The 12,870-nt window shown below is 43.4% G+C and overlaps 1 long non-coding RNA gene and 1 pseudogene across 6 annotated transcripts in view; both read right to left on the bottom strand.

Annotated features, from left to right (window-relative positions):
* The window catches only part of LOC311594128, a 297,973-nt gene that overhangs the window by 120,700 nt on the left and 164,403 nt on the right, over positions 1-12,870 (bottom strand). For 4 of the 5 annotated variants that reach the window (XR_014777971.1, XR_014777972.1, XR_014777973.1 and 1 more), the window contains 2 exons: positions 8,271-8,459; positions 2,650-2,754 (listed from right to left, as the gene is read on the bottom strand). This is a non-coding gene — a long non-coding RNA (uncharacterized lncRNA). Of the gene's footprint in view, positions 1-2,649; positions 2,755-5,472; positions 5,575-8,270; positions 8,460-12,870 lie in introns of all 5 variants that reach the window. The other variant, XR_014777974.1, reaches the window with a different exon arrangement.
* LOC311593124 (cyclin-dependent kinase 1-like) lies at positions 5,940-6,764 on the bottom strand (annotated as a pseudogene). Its single transcript has one exon. The product of its transcript is annotated as a cyclin-dependent kinase 1-like (transcript).

Genomic DNA, 12,870 nt, shown 5'->3' with positions numbered 1-12,870 from the left:
AACTTGGACTTTCCCATCCTTTGTTTACTCCTAGCTCAAGGTATGATCATCTGTTTGCTCAGGCCCCGCACTCCCACCATGGCTAGTCACACCACGAGGAAGAAGCCTCACCCAAGAACCTCTCCTTAGCCCTTTGTACTTTGAATATAACTATCTCCCAAATCGTATCCTCAATAAATCTCTTCCTGTTGGTAAATAAAATACGTGATAAGTATCAGGTGTTATTATTGCCTGTGTGTGTGCGTGATCATCTATGCCACTTCACGCACTTGGAGGTCAAAGGACAACTTTGTGAAATCAGCTCTCTCCTGTAACCTTTATGTGGGTTCTGGAAACACAACTTAGGTCTTCCAGCTTGCAGAATAAGTCGGTGAGCCATCTCTCTGGCCTGTGTCAGATATTTTACAGTGGTTAAAACAAACAAACAAACAAACAAAAAAGCCATAGTTTAAACAAACAAAAATATATTTCTCTACAAGAAATGGAGATGTGAACAGTGACGTTTGTTTAAGGTCAGCAAGTCCTTAATTAACATCTCTGTGGTTCTTTTGGCCTCCATGGTCACGAGGTAATGCTACCTACTCTCACACTACAGGCAAAAGCAGAAGTGACAAGTGTCACTCAAAGCACTTCCCTTCAGCTCCTACCTGTTAAGAAGGAGAGTTTCTCTCAAACTACCCAGATAGATTTCTACTTATATCTCACTGGCCATAACTGGTTCTCAAGCCAGCTTGCCCACTGTAGAGGAACTTTCATTCAAAATATGGCTGCCCTGGCAAGAGAGCACATCCAAAGACCTTCTAGGTCTGGTGATCCAGCTGGAATATAGACACGCCTTTAAACCAGGAGACGGTGCCGGGTAGTGGTGTCACACGCCTTTAATCCCAGCACATGGGAGGCAGAGGCAGGCAGATCTCTGTGAGTCCAAGTCCAGCCTGGTCTACAAGGCAAGTTCAAGACAGAGAAACCCTGTTTAAAAAAATAATAATAAAATAAAAAATAAAAATAAACCAGGAGACGGAGACAAGAAGATCTGAGTTCAAGGCCAGCCTGGTATAGAGCAAGTATCAGGTAAAAAAAAAGGCTTAGGTCCAGGTGTGGTGGTACATGTTTTTAATTCCAAACAATGAAGGTAACGTTAGTTTGTAGAAGGAAGCACCCATGTTTGAAAGTGATGGCTGATTGAGTGGCAGACAAAGAAGTGACACTCAGAGAAGATTTGACAGAATAGGATATGCCCAACTCTCAGGAAAAGAGAAAAGGCATGCCACTTAAGGGGCGATGCAGAGGGAGCGGGGAGGGATAGAGGGGAGAGGGAGAGGGAGAGGAGGTAGTTTTTACCAGGACAGTAATAGACAAGTTGCCAAGAGAGAACTCACTTGATGACCGAATGAGCCAGAGAATGAGAAGGTCCCAGGAGATTAGATTGCTGGAGTTAGAGGCCAAGAGAAAAGCCAGGTTGAATAAATCAGCTGGGAGAGGAGCTTGGGCCAGAACAGCTGAGTTGAACCAGGTAGCCCTGAGCTCAGTAAGAACTAGAAAGAGTGAGCTTATTAAAGCAGTAATTTCAGAGGATGGAAAAAAAAATATTCTAGGCTTAGGTTAGATTGTAAGAAGGTCAGAATCTTCTAGGACTAGGCTTAGGTTAGCAGACAGAGGCAGTAAGCCTCAGAGACAACAATTGAAACAGGAGAATTAAAAGTTCTTTTTGCAGACTACAGATCCGTGGCTGTGCCCGCCAGCAATGGAATGGAACTCTCTTTGTTGGGGAGTTGGGGGGAGAGGTCTTGTTAGCAAAAAATAATAGCTGTGGGAATTCTATCAATAGTACCACCCACAGCACTGTTCCCAGCAGAGGGGATGGAAATCTAAGCGGAGATTTTTTTAATTAAACTAAAAATAAATAAACCCTCCTGAACCTTTTCTCATGATGCCACCATTTAGAAAATGTGCTGGGTGGAGTGGGTCTTTCTTTCTTTCTTTCTTTCTTTCTTTCTTTCTTTCTTTCTTTTCTGTTTTCAAGACAGGGTTCCTTTGTGTAGTCCTGGCTGTCCTGGACCCACTTTGTCGACCCGACTGGCCTCAAACTCACAGATATCCGTCTGCCTCTGCCTCCTAGAGTGCTGGGATTAAAGGCATGCTCCACCATGCCTGGCTACAGAACTGGTTTTCTATTGCTGACTGACAAACAAACACCCTTCTAGTTTTTTTATGATCTGAAGATCTGTAAATCTAGAGACTGTTTCTCCTGCACCGGGACTCCTAAGGTCAAACCAAGGCTGGGCTCTGGGAAGACTGCATGTATGGGCTCATGCGTACAGTTGATAGAGTCAAGGTTCCCAGGATGAGGACTGAGGATTCTTGTTTCCTTTGAAGCTGTCATGTCACTCACATCTCCAAAGGGCCGTTCTCCGGTTCTTGCTTTGGTTTCTTCCAAATTCAGAGACCAGCAGGCATGTGAAATCTTTCTGTTCCTACAAACCTCCGGCTTAGTATGAACGTGAGCAGGTTAGGCCCCTGCTAATCTTCTCATGTGCTGTCTAGTTTCATGTTGATCTGATGCCCCTGCTAATGTCCCCATGTGCTATCTAGTTTCATGTCGACTTGACAGCAGCTAGAGTCAGTGTCAAAGAGGGAACCACAACTGACCTGTGCACAAACCTGAGATGCACTCATTTTCTTGATTGACGATTGATGTTGGAGGGCCCAGATCTCCGTGGGCAGTGCCCACCTCTGGGTGGGCGGTTCTGGGTGCTGTAAGAAAGCAGGCAACACAAGCCCTGAGAAGCAAGCTAGTAAGCAGTGATCCCCCATGGCTTTCCCTCTCAGTCCTACCCTCAGCTTTGCACGTGACTTCCCTCAGGGATGGACTGTGACTCGGAAGGCTGAGATGAAATAAACTCTTTTCCTCCCCAACTTGCTTTTGGCCAAGGAGTTACCAGAGCAATAGAAACCCCAATGAAGAGACCCCATGTTACAGTCTACTGATTAACCACCAAAATTATGTCTCCAAATTCTCTTCTGCCGTGTAAAGTACTAGGTATGCTAGAGCAATGCTAGAGGGCAGAGGTCACAGAGCCACTTTTGAATTATGTCTATTATAGTAGCTGCCCCCTCCAGCTAAAATCTGAGATCATATCATCCATTGATTAGAGATAATTATTTTATCTAATCTTAAGATGATCAAATTTGTATCACAAGAACGTGTCCGTTTTAGAAAATTATAAAAAAGAAAGCTCGTGAAGAAAGAAATGAAATAAAATGTTTCTATAAGTAAGAAATATTTTCAGGTCAAAATTTTAGAGAGTAAAAGTTTTAAATATAACTGGGCATCGTGGCAAACACTCTTAATCCCAGCACTCAGGAGGCAGAGGCAGGTGGATCTCTGTGAGTTCTAGGCCAGCCTGGTCTGTATTTTGCCGCACGGCCTATCACCTGTTTTGGATGATGAATATAATGTGTTGGCTGTGAATGGAGGAACATAGTGCCCGCCCTCAGGACACATGGGCAAGTATCAGAAGTTCGGGGCCATCCTTTAGTGTTGCACAGCAATTTCCTCTAAACTTGAAACAATCCTACTTAGAGGGATTGCTTAAGATATAGGAACCTTGCTGGGAAGTGGTGGCACAGGCCTTTAATCCCAGCACTTGGGAGGCAGAGGTAGGCGGATCGCTGTGAATTCGAGGCCAGCCTGGACTACAAAGCCAGTCTAGGATAATCAAGGTTATACAGAGAAACCCTGTCTCCAAAACAAAACAAAACAAAACAGCCACCAATCTCTGAGCATGAAAACTCACCAATCCCTGGACACAAAATCCCACCAAGCTCTGGGCTTTGCTTGGAATCCACCAATGCCCACCCTGGAAATCCACTGGACACTCCTCGCCCAAGCAGCCCTATAAAAGCCTGTCTCCTGCTCAGTTCCTGCTGTTTCCTGCCTCAGCACCGGCAGCCACCTTTTGTGTCTTTTCCAATGAATCTCCTGTGTGAGTTTGTTGTGCAGTGTGACTCTGGTGTATCTACCTTGGCTCCCGACTGCCAGGATACCTTTCCTGCCAGAGCTGTAACACTCATGTGGGGACACCCTCCCCACTCAGTGTAACGCTCCACTCTCGAAGCCTTTCCCCTCGGAGGGGTAACCCATGCATTGGGAACTTGCCTCTCAGAGCTACACCCCTTGTTTTAGGGGGAAACTTTCCATCACACTATAACGCTTACATCTAGGAGGATTGTTGGAGCTTGGTGGCAGCCAGCTAGCTTCAGATTCAATGAGAGACACTGTCTCAAGTGAATAGGCAGAGAACAGTAGAGCCGGACACCAGATGTTCCTTTGCTCTCCTTATGTGCATGTACTATTGGACACACATACAAAATAAACGAATATATATATATATTTTAAAGATTATCAGTCTGAGGTCACCAGGGCAAATGGGTCACATCTCATAGTCCAGAGACTGGGTTTGGCATATAAACACATTCTTTAAGCAAAGATTTGTGGGGGAGTATTGAGATAAGTCTTTTGGAGGCCCACAGAGACTGACGAGCGAAGCATCAGCAGCCCCTAAGTCTCCTCAAACAGTCCTGATCCACCACACACAGCGTGGATCTACTAGGGACTACTAACACACTAGCGAAGTCTCAAAATGGATCCAAGGCTAGTGCGGTGACTGCCTTCCCTCTTCTTTACGGAAGTCTCCTGAGGTGACCTTGCTCCTCCATGTTTCCTCAGAGCTACACCAACCTGACTGATTGCTATTGGTGCTTGAGGCTAACATAGGATAGTCTGATTGGCCCATCAACCTTTTAAAGGCCTTTACACTGGACAGTAAAGTTAGATCTGCACCTTTGAGTCTCGTCTCCAGAGTCTGATTTCCGGGATTCAGTGTGGGTGCTGTCACCATTCATCCCCGCACGCCCCCTTCTGCCGATTCCTGCTCCCCCACAAAGATGTATAGCTATAAAGAAAGCAGCACGCAGAAGAAGGCGCCCACCTGGAGGCAAGCCAAGCACAGTGGCCATATCCCTGGGCTTCACAGAGCCAAGGGCACAGGGTCAGGCAAGGGAAACAAACAGAGTAAGAGGAGAGGCCACGGGACACTACAGGCACAATCCTGAAAGAACCAGAGATGCGAGACTTGACCCGCATCTGAATGCCAACGTGTTCCAAACAGTCCCTAACAGTTCGCCTTCCCCAATTTCACAGAAAAACAGAGAATTTACTTCTCCAAAGTCTCCACCTGCAATTTGACCTTTGGGAAGCCCCTCTCCCTGCCCTTTGAATTTCTAAAGTTCACTAAATTGTGCTCTCTGGGATTTCCCCTGGTCCTGCACTTCTCTAAGCATTTGAGTCACTTTCCCAACAATAAATCTCCCATTATCCCCATCCTTTACCGTGTTTCTCTGTAAATCCCCCTCACATCTGCACACGCCCACTCACTCTTCTTCATGTCCTCCCCTGGCCGGAGTTTGAACATACTTTTATGGTGGCTTTAGCTCCAGTATATATTCCAAAATGTGGAGGGAATTTCTGGGCTTATTATAGTCTTTAAGCTTCCATAACCAAGAACCTGTCTTCTGGACTAGGTGAAAAAAAATATATTATAGATGTAATATATAATATAAAATATAATTATATAATATATAATGCATATATGTTTTGTATACAAATAATATTTTTTTCTCATAGCTCCAATGCCATCTTTTCATGAAATCCTCATGACTACCATAAATCTCTCTTCCAATTTTTTTTACACATATACAGAATTATCTTTAAATTCATATGGAAGAATATTTAAATATTAATTAAGTTATATTTTGAAATTAGGAAAAGTCCAGGTGATGGTTTACAAAGAGAAGAAAAATACACAAGACAGGAAGAGAGACAGCAGTAAATGCCACTATCTTGCCCAGCTACAGCGGGCAGGGACTTCCACAGAGAGCTATATTTTCTTAGCATGATTGGCCAAGTCATCAAAGCACAGGTTCATCAGGCCCATTTTACCAGAAATTCATTTGGCAGGATCATAGAGATTAGCATTTTCGATAGCAAGTCCAAGCCATTTTCATTCAGGTTTTTAACATGAGATGCTGCAAGGCTCACTGCCTTTCACTTGGGAAATGTATTCTTGAGGTCTTGCAGGGACTTACTTCCTGCCACATCTCATTGTTAGGAGTCATCAGAGCTCTGAAAATCCTGAAGAGCTGGTCAATCTCTGAATTGCCATGGAAAAGTGGCTTCTTAGATGCCAGTTCTGCAAATATGGTGCCTATATTCCACATGTCAACAGGGTAGAGTAAAGAGCCTAGCCCAGCAACACTTCTGGGGACCAGTACCGCGGCGGCACTACCTCGAGTGTGGACTCTCTTATCTATCTGTATTGCAAACGCTCTGGTGAGGTCAAAATCAGACAGTCTGAGTGTTCCTTTGTCATCATCAATAGATCCTGAGGTTTCAAGTCCCTGTGAAGAACTCTTCAAGAGTGACAAAACATAATCCCCTGGAGGATTTGGTACAGGTAATTCTTAACGAGTGAAGAATCCATGAACTGACCAGGGAGGGATAGAATCCCTCAAGCACTTCTATCCATGGACAGGAACTCAAAAATTAGATACAACCTGGATTCCTGCGTGAGCACATCCTGGAGACTGACTATATTTGGAAGGCGAAGTTCTTTTTAATAAAGAGGATTCCCAAATTGCAGTACTCCTTCCTCACTTTCAAGTCTGATTTTCTTCATGGCCACACCCTTATACAACCACACCATGAGTACCTTCTCCAGTTTTCTCTACGTGGATATAGCTTTTACTCAAGATAGAGCCCCTCTGTTCCCTCCGCAGCCACACTACAGTTCCGGACTAGGACTACGAGGACGCAGCAAGTCTGGGAGCTCAGGACGAGTGCCAGGAGGTTCCCCTCAAACCTTGAGGGGACCACTTTGCCCAAGAGAACACTTACCCTGGCAAGTTAGAGAGAGGTTAGTAAACTGCTATTTGTTCTGTAGGATGCACTGTCTCATTCTTAGGAACTCCTTAAATAAACGCTGTCTTTCTGAGCTATTGAAGTGAAGCAAAAAAAAGTGGAGGCAACTGGGATTCGGGAGACAAGTCAGATATTACCTTACAAAAAGATTGTACTAAAAAGAGCAAGCTCCTCCCAGTCTAGAAGCTGGTCCTGTGGCTTCTGTCTGTCCTGTGGCTTCTCTCTGTCCCTCAAACTACTTTCTGCCATCATGTCATCTGCAATGCTATGATCTAACCAAGATGTCATCTGCAATGCTATGATCTAACCAAGACAGGACCAACCATCTTAGACTTCCAGTTCCCCAAACTGTTTGCGAAAATGCATCTTTTCCTGTACGGATTACACAGCCTTGGGTGTTTTGTTAGAGCAGCAGAGAGACTGCTAAGACAAGAGGGAAATTAACAGAGGAGTGTAGTTTTAGAAATCCAAATCTGTTGCTAGGGTAACTCACAAAAGTACCCAGATACAAAACCCCTCTCAGGCAGAAGCCGTGGAGCTATTGAAGTGGCCCGCCTTGGAGTTCTATCTTAAAATCCACCATACATAGATTTCTTTTTCTGTCATTAAGACTTACAGCCACTTTATTAAGCCCAGGGACTTTGGTCCACTATGTCTGTGTCTCTGTGAAATGCACAGCCCATTTTCAGGGACCCTTTAAATAAATGCTGAGCTATTTCTTGATTTCACCCACTTATCTTCTTTTTTGAACCCACACATTAAAAGAGACAACCCAGAAACATGTACAGAGACAGTATGTATTTGAATACTGAGCAAGCGGTGAAGGTTACTGCAGTTTTCAGAAGCTAAAGAAAACAGAACTGAGCAATGAATGATGACAGATGTAAGTTAACAACTTGGGCATTTGAAGAGATGAATAAAAAAAAGGAAATATAGAAAATCATAGAGTTGTGGCTTTTTATTATTTCAGAAACACAGGGAATCAAAAATACATAAGAGATAAAAGTACTGGGCATGCAAATTCGTGAAGCGTTCCATATTTTTAAAAAAAAAGTATTGGGCTATGTCTTGTGAACTCAGCACTAGGGAGATGGAAATGGTATTGTTAGGCATTTAAAGGCCATCCTGGATCCTGTCTTTGGAACATAATTGATTGAGTAACTAATTAACTATTTAATTAATATGATAAAGGAGATGAATTTGAAGCTTCTCTGTTTGAAATAAAGTGATATGAACCAGGGCTCCACCTCATGTCTGACCTCAGTTTACCCCTAAGCTGCTCCTCAATTACCTTCACTCAACTTGCACTGATCCTTTAGAGCAAAGTTTGAAAATCACAGGTTGAGACAGGAAGTGGAAATTTCCCATAGATGTGACCGCAGGCAAGTTATACAACCTTTGACTTATGGCTGGTAATTCTTAGGAGTGTTTCTCTAGAGTCATCTCAAGTCCAATGCCCCTCATCAGGTGCTCCAGTGACCTGGGTGGCAGAATATCAACATCAAAGAGTCCAGTGAGTGGCCAGTGCCACAGGATGAAGAAAAAATACCAACATTCTTAGCCATACACAAGAAAATCTGCCAAGAATTAGAGTGATTTTTCTTCTCCACAGCGAGTGAAGCTGAATCTGAGGAGGAAGTGTAAAAAAGTGGGAATGTCCCCAGTTGCCTTGTTTATTTTTTATACTGTTGAATAATACATGTACATTTATACATATTTATATGTTTGCAAACCACCTTAATTCTTTGTGGAAAGCTGAAAAAAAATGAAGTAGCAAAAAGGTTATAATAGGAAGATGTAAAAAAAAGAAAGAAAAAGAAAAAGACCTTTGGGTGGCAGATAAAGATCCAGGGTCACCATGATAAAACCTGGGGAATTCAGTCACTCAGTCATCTCATTCATGAGCTTCTTGGTAAACATCAACTCAGCATGAAGGACCCACAGCCAGATATTGGGGATTCAGTGATGAGGATGCTACCTAGTGGAGCTGCTTAGAGTCTCCACATGTGGGGGGAAAAAGCCAAGACCACTCTGTGGGGTACTGTAAGGATGACATAAGATTGTCTGTGTAAACGGCTGCCATAACTACTTCAATCAACTCCCCCCCCCCCATTTCTTTTCTGATACATCCATATGAATAGGGAAAAAAAGAGATCATTTGAAAACACCCACACTCTTTTTATCTTGAGCTAGTTGTTCATACTAATAGCGACAAAACATTTCCTTTACTTATCCTTTTTTTTTTTTTTTACCTTTTCTTTTCTTTTTTTCTTTTTTTAGTGTTTTTGAGACAGGGTTTCTCTATGTACCCTTGCTGTCCTGAACTCTCTTTAGACCACGCTGGCCTCGAACTCATAGAGATTGCCTCCTTAAGTGCTAGGATTAAAGGCATGCTGGCTCAACATTTACTTTCTTATTCCTTGTGTCTGAAAGACAAAGCAGTGGAACTTGGTGGGAAACTACATAGCCCCAGGACTGCGAAGATAGAAGCAAGGGATGGAAGATGAAGAACTCAAGGCCAGCCTTAATTACAAGGCACATTAGAGACAAGCCTGGGCTACATAAGACCCTGTCAAAAGAGAAAGAGGAAAAACCCTGAAGCAATGACCGCATATGGGGCACAAATTTGTAATCCTAGAGAGGAGCATACAAGAGGCAGGAGGATTGAGATTTCAAGCGAACTTGGCCAAGTTAGAATGAGACCCTGTCTCAAAATTCTAAACAATTAATAGGAAGCCTGAAACCACAGATCAATTTTTGTTGATATTGTTGGTTTGGTTTTGGTTTTGAATGAGATAATGTATGGATATATACAAGAGTATTTGAGACAAGGAATAACAGGGAAAATGAAGGTCACAGGAGTTTGCAGGATAACTCAAAAGCAGCCATTAGGCTCACGACAATGCATTAATTATTTATAATAATTTGTTGTTGTTGTTGTTGTTGTTTGTTTGGTAGGTTGGTTTTGTTTTTTTGTTTTTCAAGACAGTGTTTCTTTGTGTAGCCTTGGCTGTCCTAGACTCACTTTGTAGACCAGGCTGGCCTTGAATTTACAGAGATCTGCTTTCCTTTGCCTCTGCTAGGATTACAGGCATGTACCACCATATTGGGCTTTGATTGTTTTTTTGAAACAGGGTTTCTGTGAATAGCTCTAGCTGTCCTGGAATTCACTCTGTAGATAAGACTGGCCTCAAAGCTCACAAAGATCTGCCTGCCTCTGCCTCCCGAGTGCTGGGATTAAAGACATGCACCAAAACTGCCAAGCCATCACAGAATGATCCAGTCTCAGGGCCACTCCACAGGTTGAAACACTTCAGGATCACCACCAGATTGTCCCTCTGCAGCAGCGAGACCCAAGGCACACCTGGGTCAGGCCATTCGGTGTATGACAAGTCTGGAATCTAGATTAATCCAGGTACAGGACAAGTGAACACATTAAGACTTTAGTAAGGGGCTGGAGAGATGGCTCAGAGGTTAAGAGCACTGTCTGCTCTTCCAGAGGCCTGAGTTCAATTCCCAGCAACCACATGATGGCTCACAACCGTCTATAATGAGATCTGGTGTCCTCTTCTGGCATGCAGGCAGAACACTGTATACATAATAAATAAATAAAACTTTTAAAAAAGACTTTAATAAATAAATGTAAGAAAGGGAAGCAGTCGTTTGAGGAAACAGACTCAGAAAAACAAATAAAATAGCCCAGTCGCTTGTACCCAGTTTTCTGTGGCCTGTTATCCTTTTTGTTTTTCTGTTGCTTTTTTGGTTGCTTGTTGGTTAGGTCTTTGTTGTTGTTGTTTGTGTTTTGTTTTAGGGTTTTCTGATTTTGGTTGATGTTTGGGCTGGTGGTAGTGGAGGTAGTTTTTTTTTTAGACAGATCTCCTTATGCAGCCCTGGCTGACCTAGAACTCACCACTTAGACCCCAACTTAGCAACCTTGAACCTGTGGAGATCCTCTGGGCTCTGCCTCCTGAGAGCTAGGATTGCAGGCCGCTCAGCTTTGTCTGCTGTCTTTAATTTTAACTTTTTTTTTTCTTTTCTTTTCCAGTGAGAAGTGGCTCCTTGTGGGAGAAATGACTTATAGCACGGGGAAGGTCCTTGGTTAGTAACTGGTAGCTCTCCCTTGAGCCGTAGAGTAGACTTGTTTCTTTAAACAAACGTCTGAAGAGGCCTGCTTGACACTGTGGTTTCATTTCCAATGAAACAAGAAACAGAATGGACAGTGGGAAGCCACAGAGAAAATCTCTTTCTTCTGAGTTCCCTAGACTCTCCCCAGAAAAGCGTCACCATGTGTGGTAGTGTACATCTGTGAGCCTCGCACTCAGGAGCTGAGGCAGTGGGGTTGGTCAAGGCCAATGACTGCTTAATGATTTGAGAGTAAAGCAACCCATTTCTCCAATTTACCTCAGCTGTGACTCACAGTGAAATGCGGACAAGGATTTAAAAACAACAACCACCAAAACAACAACAACAACAACAAAACCCACCCTTCCTTGGTGTCCTGAGCTGTTTATGAATACTTGAAAAAGGAGCCAACCCACATCACATCTGATGTGCTTTCAGGGACTCATAATGCAAATCTTACAGCACATATTAATACAAAGTGGAGGGTTCCCTCCTGAGAGAAGCTGAAGGAGGAGAAAAATAAACATCCATATTTATATGCTAATTGCCTGTTCCAGATTAAAACAATTTGTTAAAAGAATATTATGGAGAAAAAAAATCTGTGTTTTCATGATAAAATAAAAAAAATAGGTTTCCGGGAAACAGGTAACCTCCGAGATGTTTAGCGACTCTTGGTCGCTCGGCCAAATCAAGATGCTCTCGGCACATAAGACATGTCCTTGTGAGCTCTAAGGACTGTCACCATCTGTTCAGCTAACCCTGAGTCAACATAATAGTTCCCACATGTTAGGGATTTTGTTTTAATTGTCCAAACAGAAATTAATCTTCTCCTAGTCAAAATGTTTACCTCGGACCATTGTCAGAGGAAGCTAACGGAATCTCTCTGGGGTTTATTTATTTGGTTTTGTTTTGTGGTGCTGTGGATTGAAGCCAGGGTCTCACACATGCCAGGTAAGCATACTACTCCCAGCCTTAAAACTCTGTTTTGCTCCTACCCCTCTCCCAATCCATTCTCTGCCACTAAATCATTGACACTTTAAATGGCTCATTTTATTTGGTGTGGTGTGGAGGGGGGTGTTGGGGGGGGGGTTGGGATGGGTAGACACACTCCACATGCTACAGTATTCATGTGGGGGTCAGAGGACAAGTTTTTGGAGTTGTTTCTCTTCTACTATCCTTTGTTCTTCTGTTCTGAGTACCACAACCTGGCTAACCTTCAAATTCCTCGACAATTCTCCTATCTCTTGTCTGCCGTCTTACAGTAGGAGTGTTGGCATTACAAATGTTAGCCACCACATTCAGCTTTTTGTGGCATCTGGGGGGTCAAACTCAAGGGCTTGCAGGGCAAGATTTTGCCTGCTGAGCAAATTGCAACAAACTGATATTTCATAATTCTTAAACCTATTCTTAGACCTTTGTGCACGTGTGACTACAAAGTCCTGTTTCTCTTCGGTTTCCTCACCAGAAGTTCCATCATCAACCATCAGCGCAGCACGCTTGGCTGTGCCGTCCAAGCATCACCTCATCTTGCCTGTCCTCCTCTGACCCTCTGATTAGGCCCTTAGCAACCAGGCTGTGCTTGGCCTATCAAGCCCCAGCTCTGTGCCCAGAACCATGTCAGACACAAAAGGAAGCAGTCAGTAGTCTTAGACATGTCCTCTACATTGTTTTTAAAGTTACATGTATTATCAGTAGGCCCAGCTAGCAATAAATCAAGACACAGACATTTGTTATATTTTAAGAGAGCCTTAGTTAACTTGGGGCAGGGC

Source organism: Acomys minous, assembly GCF_964271855.1.
Source record: "Acomys minous genome assembly, chromosome: 3".
Taxonomy (NCBI): Eukaryota; Metazoa; Chordata; class Mammalia; order Rodentia; family Muridae; genus Acomys; species Acomys minous.
This window is presented reverse-complemented; position numbering and strand designations above follow the sequence as displayed.